Here is an 18156-nt window from a genome sequence, read left to right on the forward strand (position 1 = left end):
CGCGAAAACGCTCCCCACTGCTCCGTTTCATGCCCGGACACGAATTTCGGGGCCACCACCCACCGAAGTCCTTCTCTTCAGCTCTTTACCCCGTTAGCAAAAATGGCAATGCCAGGAGGTACATAGGCAGGACCCTTGATAAAATGATTACTGTAACAACCTTAAATCAAGTACCCTATCCTCGCAAAAGGAAGAGACACAATGTGATTCGGTTTTCCGAATCACATCCCATCATCCTTTCTCAACTGATAAAATACGAGGGAAAAAAGACAGTCCTGTCTTCTTCAAAGTGCCAAGTGATCAAACCAGTAAGAGGATGAAAGGCATGCTAATGGCTACTGAAGAGCTGGTTTTAATAGGCTCTCAGCGCCCTTCCACGGGCCATCCATATGCACACTCACGCCAGACGGCCGTACCGTAAACACACTTATCGCTTGATCCACAGCGGCGGCTTGCTTGCGCACTGACAAATATCCATACGAATGGGGCGCGAAGCACTCTCCACTCACTGAGGTCGCTGGAGTGCCTCGCCGTGACACGTAATTGTTGTCGGTACCATTGTAATTATAATTCTGCCGCATCCCGCAATTGCAGAAAAGCCGTAGTCACGAAGGACGTCTGAGCTGCGAGTGGAATAATTAGGTAGGCGTGATTTACAACTTTCGAACCAGTGAGCACTCACAGTGATCTATCAGAGAAAATATATAATCGCAGGACATAGTGGAGCATTGGTTCACGAAAATTGTTTGTGTATGTTTTGGGGTTCCCCTGTACACTCGACGCTTGCCCAGCCAAATTGGCTTTGAAAAAAACAAGGGAACTCTAGAGTAGGAGACCGGCTGGGGACCATTACAGCTAGATCATGACGAGGAGAAACTGAAGGCTACTTAACTCTCAGGTTCACGACATGACAGCTTGTAGTCTCTCAGCCGTCCAATCCTCAGAAAGTGGTTGTCGTCAAAGCCCGGTGCATGACCATCACTGTCTGCTGGGTGGCTCAGAAGAGAACCACTTTGATCTGTCTTGCTAGACGACTGACAGGGGCTGTTACTGCAGCACGAAGATATCGCGGGCTGGGCAGATCTACTTCCACCCTCCGCTGGCTACACAGTGACTTCAGCATAAGTGACTAAGCTAAAGATACACATTCACCTTAGACAGCATATTTCCACCAGACCATTCAACTACGAGCTAATTCACTGAATAGAAGTGCATATTCGCTCAATTCTATATTTGCGTAGAATAAACTTAAACCCCTGATATTTATTTATTCTGTTTTCAAAATGATTACAATTGTAGGTTTTTTGTTCCTTTGTTCGATTTATTAGTAGTAATGAACTGTAAATCTGAATGGACGTGTTCACATCACAGAATTTCCAGTAGGGGGCCCTATTGTTCTGCATGCCTTACACAAACCGCTTCTGACCTGAAATGCCATCCATGTGTTCCTCTAACATGTACAGTTGAGTGATATGCTCTCAGGTGAGTTTCATACTTATATATTTCCAATTATGTTTTGTAGGTCACAGATATGGTGTGTTTATAAATGAATGTAATGATGCTAATGCCTTTCTAAGATACCAGTAGAGATCCAGAACTAGAGCTGTATCACCAGAGAGATACCACTAGAGAGATATTTATAAATCTTGGGATTGATCTACCTATGAGTCAGGGGAGATGACGATGACAAAGTATCCAGCTTTAGCTGTCAATTAACTACCAGTGATTACAAAATCCTGAACCACATTTGGTCCAGATCTGAACATCTATCCAATACAACATATGGACTATTTAAACATATGGACCAGTTAAATATAAATCGGTGAATCTAAAATTCAAGCTGCGCCCAGGCCAAATATGACTTCAAATTTAAGATATCACATTCCATTGTAGTAACAGATTTTATGGACATATGAGGGACATTATCAACTTCACAAAAATAGCATTTTTATGGTGCCAAACTGTATCATAACACACTTACAAGAATTGTATAGTGAAAGACATCTGCACTAAGCAAACCTTTAACTAACATCCAGAATGTGGGCAGTGGACAAAAATCATACTGGTTCAATATGCAAAGTTTTCTGATGTGCAGACATGCACTTAGAGCCAGCATTGCAAACCACCATTTTGTCAAGCCCCAAGTAAAGCTCGTCAGGGATCTTTAATTAACCTCTAATGTACCCCCCTTGTCAATGGCAACAAAAGAAATATCACTTCATTTGTTACAACACCACAATGGCTCTCAACTTGCCAGAGCGCATGATAAAAAAAGAAAGGAAATGGCCAAAAAAATTATTCACGAGCAATGGAATAATATAACTTAATGATTTGCAAATTAACCCTGTCTGACTGTGAATGACTCTTTGGGGGCATTGGAGCAAACTGTTGTGGCCGGCTGGTAATAAGTCTAGCTTGAGAACCTGTAAACAAATGGAGGGTGTTATTTGGCCTGACAGTGATTGTGCCAGGGGGCACTTTTTCTAACAGCTCAGGGTCCACGGCGTGTTGTATGCGACCACGCAGAGGACAAATGAGCGAAGGGGGAAATTGCATTACGAAACCAAAATAGCTCCATTAGAGGCCGAGGTGTGCAGGAATGGGGGGGGTGAAATGAAAAGTGTGGTCGCGATGAGACTCCGAATGGATTGCGGAGCAAGGTAAACAGCTACTGTGCTTATTACTGCTTGACTTGATTTATTGTATGTTGACCCATTTTGTGGACATTTGTGGTATTTCTTCTTTTCTTTTTAAACAAACAAACTTTTTTTCCTAGAAAAAAAGCATCATATTATTGTATTTATAGTGGATATATTTCCAAATCTGGACACTTATACAATTAACAGGTTTTACTATGTTTGTTTACATGTTGTTAGTAATGTTTTTTTCTTTTTTTAAGTCCCAATTTAGCACTAACTATCCACAGCAAACCAGTCCAGTAGTACGTCTGGGAAGGTGAAGATCACCACATCCCGGGTGCACATGAAGCTTCCAAACACAATTCTTCTAACTAGTTATTGTCATAGTAAGCTTCAACACTGCTGGGGAGTACCTAAGCAACTCTACTGCCATGCCTCTGTTCAACTGGGTCGTCTGTTAATTAACGATGCAGAACGAGAAACCCTGAAGCCCCTCCTCTTCTTCCCCTGGACCGATGGCCAGTGTCTTCACCCGGAATGATACCTCCACTGCACAGACTGGCATCGGTAACATTATCTGACATGAATCTAAATGGAGGTTTGTCATTGTGGCCAGGGGGTCATTGGCCATGACCCAGCGTTCCAAGGGAGGGCACTCGCTTGGGCATGCTTCCTTAGTATGCGAGGCGGTGAGCATCCATCAAGTCCAAGATGATTAGAGGAGATGGTCTATGTCCCTGCTGCTCAGCCAGCCTCTGCCTCTGCTCTCGGGCCGTCAGTTGCCCGGCTCTCTTCTTCAAATCCCTGGCTCCCCTGCTCTGATTTCTACCACGCTGCCCCTGTAATTGCTGTCATCACTGGCAGCTTTTCATTACAGGTAGATTGGGCTGGAGTGATTAGGTTGGGGATGTCTTTTCTCCAGTTTTGCAGGAATCAATGCAATAAATTGCAAGGGGAGGCAAGTCAAGTCAAAGCATGGCAAGATTATTTATATAGCACATGTCATATATTGACTTGAAACAAATAAAAATTAGATATAAAGGAGAAAATGCATAAAATCAAGTAAAAGATGTAAATAAGTAAAATAAGTGTAAATGAAAATTGGAAGTACTGTGCTGTACTAACTGAAACATAACTGAAAGCTCAATTTAATACATTAGGTTTGTAGTCTCAATTTTTTTTTAAATGTCAGGGCACTTTGGAGGGTCTCTGATTCTAAATGTTTTTTCTCTGTGTTTAGGCTTAATTATGTAATGAGTTCCTAGTGATCCAAGAGTCCTACTTGATCTATATGCTTGAATATATCAGACAGATACATTGGTGTTAAACCATTTAGCAATTTATTGAAAAGTACTTCAAGATATTATATTACTGTAGTGCACTGAAGTGAATTCTATAACATAGTTGAAGCCAATGTAAGGATTTGGGGGTGATATGTTCTATTCATTTGCTTCAAAGGGAACTCAGACATTGGTGACCAAGGACCTTCTTTTCTGAGGGGGGTGGTATTGTAGAGAAATTTGGTTTGGCTTAATTTGTTTGCTTTGGTTCAACACAAATTTCCTACAATGTTTCATATTATGTCATGTCATGGTCACTCATTCAGTCATGGCACAGCTGTTTGATGAGTAGTTTTATGGTGTGTTCAAAGAGTAGCTTAGTTTATGTCCCTACATACCTTTCTTGAATTGGAGGAAGAACTGTTATTATTGTCAGAATTAACATAATTGAAACAGTCTATGGCTAATCAACAGCTACACTGCAAAGCACAGGTACAAGATCCAATTCAAAGGAGTCTGACACAAAGAAAGCTGAAAGACAATAAAATTTAATGGTGCTTGTGTCATTCTAAACATTAACCAGATATGTCACTCTTTAAAACCACTCAATTTCCTTCTCATTCCACTATTTGAAACCACTCAATTTCCTTCCCATTCCACTATTTGACTATGCCAGTCAAATTATACTGCTTAATTCTAGGTCAGACATTTTCTAATGTAATATTGACTCTGAAAACTAAGCAGTTTGCTTGAAAATACTAATTTGGCAAATTTGGTATTGCCCAGGCATATGTAACAATAAGAGTACTGACCACTGTAATAGTGGAACACAGAGCTTTGACTACATTTGCAAAGCATTGTGGCATGATCCACATTAAGTGGCTTGCAGTGAAACTGAACAAAAAAAAAAAAAAAAAACAGTCCAGTGATCATTATGGGTCCTTCAGGGGTTCTAGTGTGACTGAGGGAGTTACTCACCAGTCTCACTTACACTTGGGAGTAATTATTGAGCCAGGGGCTTTTGCTGGGAAAAAAAAGTGGAATACCTTAAGTACATACTTTTGCTGTGGTGTGCTTACTAAAAGCCTAATATAATTTGCACTTAAATAGTATCAACATCCCTGGTTGAGGGAGGAAAAAAATGTAAAGAGGTAATGTAACCCTGAAAATATAATGAATCGAGTCATTTTCCTGTTAGCGAGATGCCTGCCCCACTAATAATACTATAATTCTCGAATCGACACCGATCTACTTTTGTATGGAAATTGCCTTTCCTGCCAGTGACCACCCTTTTCCTCCCCAAATCACCAATTGATAAAGTTGCCCTTTTGTGACACTCATGGTATACAGGCAGCACTTACTTGCCCTGAACCTGACACAAAGACACACATTTCTACTGGTTGGATTGCTCGGAGGGTGAAAAAAAGAAAGAGAAAGGTAATGCGGAATGGCTCCCCCCTCACCCCGCTCCCCCGTGCGGAGGCAGAGCCAGAAGTAAACCTCATTTACAATGCAGCGCCACAGTCTTTCCAGTTCATTAATCCACGCAAAGCCATTTGCACGTTTCAGCGGAGTGGCTGCCTTCTCCTCACTCTGGAGAGGCTCCTCTGCACAGCATGCGCCGCCACGGAGACGATTAAGAAACACAGCCCTGCCACCAAGCACTCCGACTGCCATGGCCACCAGCATTGTACTGCACAACACGAACATTTAACATTATATATCTTCTATCAAACTTGAGGAAGAGGAGCTATATATATATATATATATATATATATATATATATCCTTCATTACTTCACTACAATTTTGAATATCGCTCTAATCTCTCTCTCTATCCTCTCTCCACTCTCTCTCTACTCTCTCTCTATATATATAGTTTCTAATAATCAAGAAATCATCACATACATGCAAATATGTGTGTTTTCTTCATCCAGGTTTCTGTTCATTTCCATTTTTGCGACCTCAGGGCCGGCCGGAGCAGGCCCTGACTGAGAGTGGGTGGAACACTATTGCTAGAGTGCTAATCTTAAAAAGAACCCCTTTTCCAGACATTCCCCCAGGCCTCCCTGAGAAAAAGAGGAGGGGCCACAGAGGCCTTGAAGCCCATCCTCAGAGTCCGTCCTGCCATATGGGATTCGGGGACTCAGCAGAGCGTGTGGCTGCAGATGCTGGATTTGGCGTAGAGGAATACTCTGCATCCCCTTCTGCAGAGGCCCCAGTGCATGCCACTTAGGCAGAGCTGGACACAAGAGGCCAGTTTATCGAGAGGAGCAATAAAGAGAGATGGGCGCATCATGTGAGTTGTGTGAGTCGAGCAAGTCGGGAGAAGGCAGCCAAAGCCTGTCCCCTAAGAGGGCCTTTTGCTGCTCTTCAGTGAGCAGATTACCTGCATGGTGTAAGCAGAGGGGTGAAATCAGCTGAAGGAAGGAGGCATGCACGAGGGCACACCATCCATGACTCTGATTAGGGCTGACTGCCTGTCTATACGTTACCCCAGATAAGCACACATAAAAGGGCCCTGGGAGAATTACTGCACCCCACCCCCCTTTCTTCTTCTTACCCCCTTTAAAATCCCATTTTTGCACCGAGGCCTGTTAAGAGCACTACCTATCCCCCGGACTAATCAGGTCTCAGGCGACGAGGGTGCCGGAGGATCATGGGGGGAGGGGAGTCCAGCTTTGGTGCATTTCCACATCCAGAAATGACTTACAAGCTGTAATTAAAAGCCATACAGCAGTGAGGGTGCGGCTAGATTATTTCTTCAGCAGCCGCAACTCTTGGCTTTAATTAACCTTACAAAGGCAGGATCGGTTACATACACTCCCCGCAAAGGAAGCCTGCATAAATTAGACCTGGAGGGGGTAGGCTAGAGGGAGACAGACGAGAGAAAAGTGAAAAGATGGAGACAGAAGCAGCAGAAGGGATTTAGGGAGTGTATTTGGGAAGGGGAGAGGAAGGAATCCAGGAGGTGCAGTGAGCTTATGAAGTAGGTGAATTTGTACCTGCCTGTTAAGTCTCAAAGACAACTTCCCTGTCTCGTGCGGCAGGTGTATGTGTGTTGGAAAAGAGGGCCTGTCTCTTTACCAGAGTGACGTGCTGGGTCCTTAATCCCCTCAAGCTCGCTTTCCCAAAAGCCCCTTCTCTGTCTATGCCCTCTGCCTTAGCTTCTGGTAAACACAGATCAGTCTTCATCCCCCCTCCCCCCATAAGAAGCACACAGAGAGGCTTAGGACTCCAACTACAGTGGTGATAAAACTTCTGTCGTAAGCAGAGCATGACCTCAGAGGAAGAGTGGTGGAAAGGCCTGGGGTGCGAGCATGGGCTGCCGCTGTCTCCTGGAGCCATCAGCCTGCATCTACTCCAACCTGTACATGTCTGAAAAAGTGCCAGTGCATTTGCAACCAACATCCAGCCAATCTACAGTCACTGCAATCTACAGTCACAGGTACAACCAGAGAATCCATTCATAATTCACATGGCTTCTATTTAAAGAAGATTTAAGCACAGATTACAATCACAATTAGGCACAAGTTTACATCAACAGAAACTCATATGAGAAGTTGCAAAAGCTTTTGCTACAATCTCATTTGTAGACAAAATTAAGTCATGAACAGTATTACAACACCTGTTGCCAATGTTCTTGGTACTTGATGTAATGTTTTTAATGAGTGAGTCAAACAGTATGTTCTTGCAACCACTGAACAAGAATACATGGAAATGTATTCCTATATGTTTACATTTGCCTAAACATACAGATGTAATGTATGGCCTTTAGTTGACAATTTTTTTTACCTTAACCACTGAGCTATCACTGACCCCTGGTGAAACATTCTTGAGAACATTTTAAAAATGTATCCAAAGAATCTTCTTAGAAGGACTTAGAAGGACTGTCCCTAACGTTGTGCAATTAAGCATAATTGTAAATGGGTAGTACTTTGTCAGTACAAATGAACCCTGCTTTGCAGAAATCCCTGATCTAAATGGATTTTCTGCACCACTTAATGGATACAAAGATGAATTTGTGGATAAGATAGAAAGAGTGAAGGAGGGATAATAATTACAGTCCATATTCACCAAGGATCTAGCATAGTGTAGAATTCTATCTAGTTTATATGGGCTTGGTTACTTTGAGCTTAAAGACCCAAAAATTTATTTAAACGAGACTCTAAGATAGATTATTAGGTAGAATTCAAACAAAGAATTAAATATCTGAATTAAATCAGTCTGCCCTAAATTTTGGAATTTGCACAGGAACTAAAACACTCCAATATTGCCCAAACAAACTATCCTAATGTTGTTTCATTTACAAAGTCAGTTGAGTACAAGGCAGGCATAAATTAACATCCATGTTTCTCCTCTGCTTACCAATGAGACATAACCCATGTGCAGACCAAGGTAAAGTGCAATAGAACCAGCCACCTCACCAGAAGAGTGGTAACTATGCAACATATAAAATACTGACGGACCAGCTCATATCACATAGGTTTCTTTTAGCTGAGTTCCTTTGAGTAGTTTTACCTCTTACTCACTTGTGTGAAGGACACCGTGAGAAGAGAAGGGAATTTTTTCTTCTTCCTTCCCTTTTTTTTTCAAAATTCCAGAACCTTCTTTGATTGACATGAGGTAGCATATGGAGCCAAGAGGAAGACTTGGCCACATTTAGATCTGAGGAAACAAATATTTGCCTGAAGGGAGGTGGAGAGAGAGAGAGAAAATATTAATTAGTTTGCCTTCACACACAAAGATAAAAGTCTGCAAGACATATCCATCAAAAGGAGGGAGAATAACCAGCAAAATGGAAATTCGTCATAAATTGACAGTATCCAAACTTGGCAACACTAAGGGGGTAAGCAACTTGCTTGGCATGCAGAGCAGTAGAGAAGAAACAGGCATCTGTGCATACATTAACATATTCTGACAGAAATTAACATTTACACATGCATCTTCCTCGCTTGATAAACATTTCTTTAGCCCCCTTAATTATTTCTTAATTACCATCTCTACGTTGTTCTCAACAAACATTAGATAGACAAATTAAAAACATATCAATAAGGTACAGTTAATAAATAATGCACACACCCTTCTCTGTGTGCATGTGTGTGTGTGTGTGTGTGTGTGTGTGTGTGTATGTGTGTGTGTGTGTGTGTGTGTGTGTGCGCATATATATATATATATATATATATATATATATATATATATATATATATATATATATATATATATATATATATTAGTCTAATGCTAGTTTTAGTCTAATACTACTTGTTAATACTGTGTGTGTGTGTGTGTGTGTGTGTGTGTGTGTGTGTGTGTGTGTGTGTGTGTATTCGACAATCACGTAGTATTAGACTAAAACTACCATTACACTAAAATATATGGTCTCGACAGAATATCCCCAGAAACATAGAACATGTTTGATTTTGATAAATTAATTTAAATACTTGCTGTTACTTTATTCTGGCCTGTCAAACCTGGAAGACGAATAATTAATTGGAAGGATGATTTTGATTTAGGGGTCTAACTATTGTTAAAATGTTGATAAAGTTCATATTGTATGTCATAACTGGATAGAATGCAGTGCATTTGAAAAGGTTACGAACACAGATTCATACAAGAGGTAATTATTCTTTTCATCTGATTACGGCACACCTGGTGTGACTGGCTGTGTTTGGCGGCAGATCATACCCAGCGGTTAATGGACACTATGACAAAGACGTAACGCACAATGTGTGGATATTTTCCTTTGCTCGGTTGTGGGACGGATGTGGAACATCGCAATGCATCAGCACTGAGGCCACGCCCACCCACCCCAATCTAATTGTTTATCTAAATCTTGCAGACTGTTAGTACATCACACATAATCCAGCATTTAAAGTGGGTGGGGTTGGATAGGGAAATAAATAAGATTAAAAATGGGGTGACGCTTTGCCTTACGTCTCGTGCATGGATACACAGGATTTGGTGTATATCCAAGTAAATCCAGATGGGATGGAGGGAAAAAAGAGAAAGTCGTAATCTTTTATGGACGCAGAAAAGAAGTGATGAGTAGAAGTAATGAACGTTTGATTCCATCTATTAATTAGAGCAGAGAGCGGGCAAAAGAGGAAACCTCATACTCATGGGGGCCAGCACTCCCACAATGTTTATTTCTGTGTCGATGACTTCTTGTGCCTTTTTGTAGGCATTCAAGAAGAATAATTCGCACAGCGCTGTCCAAGTAATAACTCCAGGAATTGGGTGCGGTATAGAAGAAGGGACCGATACATCGGCAGTGTAATTAAGAGACTCCACATTGTGATTAAATAAAACCCACGGAGTCGTGCCTTCACAGTAGATCCGCCATCAAAGGCCCGTGGCATCGATTTTTGCTCTTTGGGAAACGAAAGGATACAGCCACAACTGAGCGGATCGCGTTCAAATCCTCTGCGCCTATGTTTCGTCATTGTTCTCATCATCTCAAGAGGAGCATTAGACCCGCAAATTATCAGTCATTTGGAATGACTGTCTCGTCTATAGAAAACCCATATTTCCATATCCACTGATTAAGCCCGGTGACCGCTCTACTTTGTTTATGCTTATTTTGGGAGTCTGTGATTATCACCTTATTCCTTCTGAATTAGCTCTGAGATAGAGAAGACCTTCCTCCATTCTTATGCTAATACTGCCAGCTGTTTAGCTGTGGCAGTTTCTGGACGCTCGAGGCAAAAGAGGAAGATCTGCATGAAAATAGAGCAGAGCTACTGATATGACTGCACTGACAATCCCAGCTCAGAGAGAGAGAGAGAGAGAGAGAGAGAGAGAGAGAGAGAGAGAGAGAGAGAGAGAGAGAGAGAGAGAGAGAGAGAGAGAGAGAGTTAATTTTCTTGATAAAAATTAGCTGACAAAACAAAATAACCTCATTGTGACGAAAAACAGCAATCATGTTGCTGCGGTGGGGGGGGGGGGGTGCCGCTTTTCTTTTGAGAGACGCACAAAGCTGGATGATGACGACTTGTCATAAGAAAGCAAACGATAGCGCCGTCGTTGGAGGGGTTACTGCAGATATCTCTATCACTGGCGGTGTGTGAGTGCGCGCGTCTCTACGTTCGTCATTTGTTGTGCGCTTGATACACTTATTCCCACTGGCACCACCGTCACACATTTCACTACAGTTTACATAAGAGAGCTAATTCCCCTCCGCTGGAGTCTCGTGGTATTATGTTGCTGTGTCACTGCAAAGTTCTTGATGTTTACCCAACGCACCCTGCTGACAGCGTGGCAAATTAATAATATCGACCGACAAGAGTTCATAATTCAATTTCCTAATCCACCTAACAAACCAATGGAATTAGATGTGGCGCGAAGTCACCTACGCCCACGAAGAAGCGCAGCAGTGGGGAAATGGGTGTACCAGTGCGTTCACAGCACTCACTCTCAACTGGTGATGTTTCGAAGTGGTGTGTAAAATAGCACCCTCCAGTGTTGCCCCACCGGTGAGGAGAGCTAACCTATAACTGCCTAACAAAACCTGGAGACACAGACGTAGTCATTGCATTATTTTAATGTAATGATCAACTCTAAACCTCTATAAAGCACCACCAGATCCATCAGCTGCGAACGCGAAACAGCGCTGACAATTAGCATTCCCTTTTCCATCTTACCCGGTGTAGCTATCTACACAGGTGTAAAAAGGTGATGGAAAGTGAACATTTAAAGATAGTTGGAAGAACGATCGATTTTATTGAAAATAAACCGGTGCGTCTGCTTTGCAAAGCAGCTGGGAAGTCATAAAAGAAACAATTTACGTCACTATGAAGTCACTCTTATCACTATTTTAAAAAAGAAAAGAAACATCTTAATGTAGGAGAGTTTAAAAATCGCCGTTGCACACAAAAAAGCCCCGATTCAGCCCCGATTCAGTAGTCTTTTTAAAATGCCTTCGTCTTCTTCAACTGACAACTCGGAAGTGCGTAGCACCTGCGTCACACAAGTGGCCACTTAACCAGGGTAGGTTTCTCTGACAACATATAAAGAGAGCAGGAGTAAACGTGATGAACGCAACTTCAGTCAGTACGTACTGGCTCACGCCAGTAAACACAAACATGCATCCCACTGAGTTGATTTATTTGGCGATTTGTACTTTTGATGTCTGTAGAGTCATGTCATGAGAAGGCATCGATTTCAACGAATGATCACAATAATGAGTTTATTTTATAACCTAAACAGTTTTATGTTAACCATATTGCGCTAATTGGACGGCTAGCGTTAGCGTAAGAAAACAACGTCCAATAACTGCAGTTCAAGAGAATATTTGGTTTCGACCTATAAAAAGCTTGGTCCGCCATTGCTTTCGCTGTTGAAACGGAAACTACGTCAATATTGTAACAGCCCTTAAGAAGGCGGTCAGGGATACAAGCAGAAATGGCAATGTGAAGTGTTAAGAATACTATTGAAACGCAGTGTATGTTTGCGGTAGTAGCACAGACACAGCAATGCGAGAAAGATTTGTTTCTGAGGAATTTAGGCTTACAGCTTATGGCCCTTTGAGAGCACAAATGGTAATGTAGTATGGGCAGAAAATAGGTTTTACACCTCCGTGTTACATTGTGTTTCATAAGTTTCCGAATCCTTAATTTCAACACATCTTACAGAGTGACTCAGGAAAATGTTATACGGGTAAATAACATTTGTTACCAATTTGTGCCCGCATAATATATTAATGGTTAACAATACAGTCTGATAACATGAAGCAGTTCCTACCCTTTATTGAGACAGCCTGTCAGTTAAAATTGGGAGTCAAAATGTTTCACATACACGATAGGTCATGTATGTCATCTTTTTCTTCACAAACAAATAGATCTTATCAGTTTGAACTGCACATTCAAATATGGCCCCACTTCTTTGTGGAAATAATCACATACCGCTTTTTGTTTCTAAACCTAACGAATCAAGCGAGACAAGAACGAAAAGCTAATTTGAGCATTTATTCTTGCTATTTCATCGCCTGTGTAGACCAAAATGTGTAGCTTGGCCCCATCTCTCATTCTTGTGCTGGCGGTCAATGGAGTCGACTGGAAGGGGACCTGCCCTAAAGGGATATTATAATGTCAGAAATGTGTAATGTGCTCTCACGCTGTGAATATTATTGGATTTCCATTTCCGTGTTTCAGTAAGGTACAGGTTAACTATAAAATGACAATAAATGATCGTTCTCAGAGATTTCTCACTCAAATCACAGTTGATTTTTAGTGGTACAATCATGACAGAGCTGTTTAGAGAAAAGTACTATATTGTGAGCATATTGCAATTGTGATTTGTTGATTGGGATTTGAAATTAAAAACACAGTGGCAAGACCTTGATGTAATATGACTGAAGATTGGCCTACATTATTTTCCCCAAGTTTATTTACGCTTGTTGGATCACGTGAATGCGGTGACTCATCGGAACACCCAGAGGATACTCATCTGCAAAGTCGGGTTGGCCAGGGAGCTCACAGCACACAGGAAGCAATGGTGCGATGTGTTAGAGAGCTAATTTGCATACTGCAGCCTTCTGCGATATGGATATTGCAAAGACCAATACAGCAGTGACAGAAACAATGTACTGTTCAGCCCCAGTCAGAAGCTATGCAGTTAGAAAACACTGCAGTATAAGGGCTATGCAGAAATGGTGCATTTTTTAAAAAATTGGTGGCCCTTTAAAGAGCGTGCGAGCTAAGGCAAATGCCCGCACCCCTCTCTCTCCCCCTTCCCCCTCCCGCTCCCTGGTGAACAGTGGGCAGTCTTTACCCTTGACTGGAGGGCACGTCACCCACTCTGGGCTCACACTGACAGCCGTGACAGATGTGCACTTTGGCATTCATTTTCACTCTCTTTCTCTTTCTCGCTCGTCCAAATGCGCGGTTCGGTGCGCTGCGTGCGCGCGGGGTTGGGGGTGATGGTGTTACTGACTCATTTTTGATTAGACCAATGGGGAAATGTATGTATGTTTTGTTGTGTTACTTGGTTCGTTTTCTCTTTGTGTGTCATACACGTGAGTTCTGAATTTGTCTACAGACTGCAATTTCTAATCATGTTTATTACATAAAGTACCGTGACAGATTTATTTCTACATTTTGGTGACCGGACTGGCAAAATAGAAACCAAAATCCCAACCCCCTCCCGTTCTATCTTTCTTCCGCTCCTTCTTTCTATGCTTTTTTTGCGCCTACTGAAGCAGCACAAATGTATGTGCCAGCATTTATATATTTATTTCACTTCCATCTCCGTAAGGCTTCATATCTGGCCCGTGCAAGCATCAGAAATCTAGTGGCAAAGGATCAATCGATTTATGAAACAAGCTAACTGAAATACTATTTTAATAATCATTTTCCCTTATCACAAGTATTATCATAATTTACAATTTGTGTGGTAAACAAAACTAGAATTCAGATTCTGAGACAAGACTGTGTTTATTTTTCTGATTATCCACCACCCAGATTAAGAAACCTTTGCAGTATACAGAAAAACACTCAATATGAGGCCATTAGTTTCTACCCATATCTTCATTGCTCTATTCAGTGACTGTGCATTTTAGCCTACAAATGAGGTGGAGTATGGAAATTATTCCCTTGGGTGCTTTGTTTTTACAAAAAAATGTCACAACCTTTTTTCCCTGAGCCCTGAGTACATGCACTGTAGCAGAAAAACAGGCAAAAGTCATTCCCAACATGAGAAACATATTCAAAAGTCCATCCAGAATGCCACATTGTATGATCTGCAGTGTTTACACAGAACAGTGTTCAGGCAATTTCATGCAAGGTCATATGTCTACTGACAAAAGACTCATCAAACCCATCATATTATCAAACTATGCATGTTAAAGTACAATTCAAGGAAACTGATATTATGGACTATAGCCCCTCTTCTCTGTGCTTAACCACTGAGTCACAGTTTTGATGTTCTGAATGCATCTTATCTGCTGCAGTTAGTTATGACACCATCACTTGACACCATCATCCCAGTTGATGCCCCCCCACACACACACTTAAGGTGCCATGCTATATTTGCCAAATACAGGAACCCTCCCCACCTTGGATCACATGAGCCAAGTGCCCGAGCTGTTGGGTAGGGGAAAAGGGGAAGACATGGGGTCTCATCCATAAATTAGACCCAGCAGAGGCCAAAGGCAAAATAATTATTTATCCAGCCTTCAGCAGCCAGCCCCAAAGAGCCATCAATCAGGGCCCAATTATTTACCAGTTAAGCAGTGGCAGCTCTGCTTTTATTGAGAGGTTACAGTGTAATTAAGTTGGCAGAATCCTTTTCATTCATCAAAAGCTCAGCACATGGCCTTTAGTCCTCGCCAGCCTTTGGCCGTGATTTTGGACCATTTGAGAGAATAGAGACAGGGCAGGTGTAGATAACACTATGCTGCCTCTTTTTATGTATTGAGAAGCTGCCTAGTTGAGACAAGAATGAATCAGAAGTGTAACACTCCACCAGTGCCCAGTATCTAATGTTATTCCCTAGTTCTTATGCTTAGAACCTTGAGCCTGTCTAAGATAAAAGTATCTAGTGTCATCAGAATGTCATACATGGTACCTGAGTCTAGAGGAGAGAAGAAGTCCAAGCTCAATGCTTGCAGTGATGCTTAATTTCTCATTACCTTGCAAAATGTTATACACACTATTAATCTGCATTGATAAATTGTAAGGGGGGAAATGTTCTTAGAGGTCTATTAATTAAAGAACCCACAATTCAGTAATGAGAACTACATGATCACAGATTTTGATTCTATTAGGATTTCATTTACAGTAGCGAGACGCCTGTTAGACAAATACACACCCATAGAAGAGTTGCAGTTGTATGTGTGTATAGGAAAGAAGGAATGGTAGAATAACAGAGAGAGAGAGTCTTTTAGCATGTGGGGGGTATTGATGGGTTTGTGTCATGGAAGGTAAGCCAGTGGGGTACTGGCAGCCCAGCTCCAGACGCAAACAGCGTAATCCCAGAGAAAAAGCCTGGCGCCCCACAGTGCCCTGCAAGCCCACCAGCAGTGAGTTTGAGTACGAATGTGTGCGAGAGCAGGACATGGACTGATAGAGAGGAGATGATGACAATCATCATCATCTATGGAGGTGATGGTGATCAGAGGAAAATACACAACTTTGTTCAGCCAGGTAATTTTGGAGGGGGAAATTGCATGGGGGCGGCAGGAGCAGGAGGGTATTGATTGGATGGTGGAGGTGGGAGTCCGCCGGCAGAGCGTTAATGGTGAGGGGAGGTGAGGCAGAATCGGAGCGGCTGAGTGGTCGGGGATCGGAGCCGTTAGATTTTCATATCTCAGCAGGGAATGCAAGGTTCCATTTAAACACCACACACACACACACACACACACACACACACACACACACACACACACACACACACACACACACCTACGCTGCAGAAGCCCATCTCATCACTCCCGAGCTAAAAGAAATTATCAGGCAAATATGCAGACAGCCGATGGTCATATCAGTGGGCAGAATGGTTCAGGTCCCTCTATATCAGCTCTCATCAGAGAGCACCAAATATACTGTATTACCAAGAAACCTCATACAAAAGGCAACCAAGGTTCCAGGGGGGTTCACAAATTTAGCCAAGTCAAACCCATTTTCAAATTTAATTTATTTATTTACTGACTCTCAGTAAGTGCAGAACTCTTTGCCAAGCTGGTTAATTTCTTATACTATATATAACATTAAGCTTTGGGCTTTGCCATGTTACATTGCGTCAAGTGAGAAGACACAGCCAGCACAGCACAGCACTTGAGCGATCTGTATAAAGACAATGAACTATGGCAGCCTTCATGTCAGAACACCTTCCTCGCATCACCTGCTGTACTGAACAAAGCAGAGATGTGGTTCCCCTTCAGACAGATGGAAAAATGCCTGTCTCTGGTGACAGGACTATGCGAGTGATGATTGCTGGGTAGGCTGGTTACTCTGATCTGTGTGTGACAGGGAAGGAGAGTCTGAGAGGGAGACGAGTGGGTCTATTTCCTGCTGCAAGGATGCTGTATGGATCGGGGGGATATGGGGAACCCAACGAGGCGGGCCGTCATCTCCGCTGGTGCCTGTGCTAGTAATGCAGAACAAAGCAGTAGTTTGAGAAAGCTGGACCAAAAGTCCATGTTTACTTCTGTTTATTCAAGACAACAGTTAACAGCCAACTGTGATCTGCTGCTGAGTTAGCTTGCTAGTGTCATATTGATAACAGCACAAACATTAAACCCCACACCCTGCTGGACTTAGAAAATTATATCTGACATCATTTGGCCTCAAAAAGTTTTGGACCAAGTTCTGTACAATAAAGAATGAGAGGCATCTTAGCTGTGGTAAAAGAGAGGAAATCGGAGCACAGCAGGCTAACTCTGTTGGTGAATTTAAAACAAAGCTAACAAGCCACTTTGTTCTCCATACTTTATTGTATCCCGTAGCTGTCAGGTGCAAGGTGCTTATCTGAGAGGCTAATTGCCTCACATATTCAAATGTTTAAAAGGGGGGTGAGGGTGATGTCAACACATTTGTACGTAGCTTGGATCATACAATGGGAAAAAAAAAACATCAAAAATTACATGCACACTGATCTATGTTTGCCATTATGTTCTAGCCTGTGGAGTTAGAACTGTAATGAGTAAATAGAAATAGTAATAGTAAATAGTTGCCCTAAGGAAGATCACATGCTATGGATTGCAATAACTGTTTTCTACACACCTTTTCTATACACTGTCTATTGATTTCCTATTGAGGTAAAATAGTACTGAATGTCTGTGAAGCTCACAGTAGGGGAAAGTGGGGTGCATCATGGTAATATTCTGGGACCACTCCCAAAAGGGGAATTGCAGAATGAAAACTAAGCAAATTGCAGGAAACAGCAAGGTCAGTGCCTAAAAAGAAACCCCAATAACAACATGCTTTTGTGCCAGTTTTTGGGTACAAGCACAGGAGGTGAGTAAAGGAAAGAGTTTGCCAGCTTCTCTAGTTACCCTTTCATCTGGGAAAGCAAAACATTTGAAGAGTGGGGTTTCGGAACCCTAGCAGAGCAGATTGAATATCCCTTAGTCGGGAGAGTCCACATAAAACGTCTCATCCTCTCTCACACCGCCTTCCTCTGTAGTTTTTTTTTTTCCACTGGCTTGCTTTAGTCCAGTCTGAGACTCTGGGGATTTGATGATATAGAAAGCAAATTCTCAACTGAGTGACCTGAGATGTCCCACTTTTAAGGACAAGC

Source organism: Electrophorus electricus, chromosome 16 (genome assembly GCF_041902795.1).
Source record: "Electrophorus electricus isolate QZ-2024a chromosome 16, ASM4190279v1, whole genome shotgun sequence".
Taxonomy (NCBI): Eukaryota; Metazoa; Chordata; class Actinopteri; order Gymnotiformes; family Gymnotidae; genus Electrophorus; species Electrophorus electricus.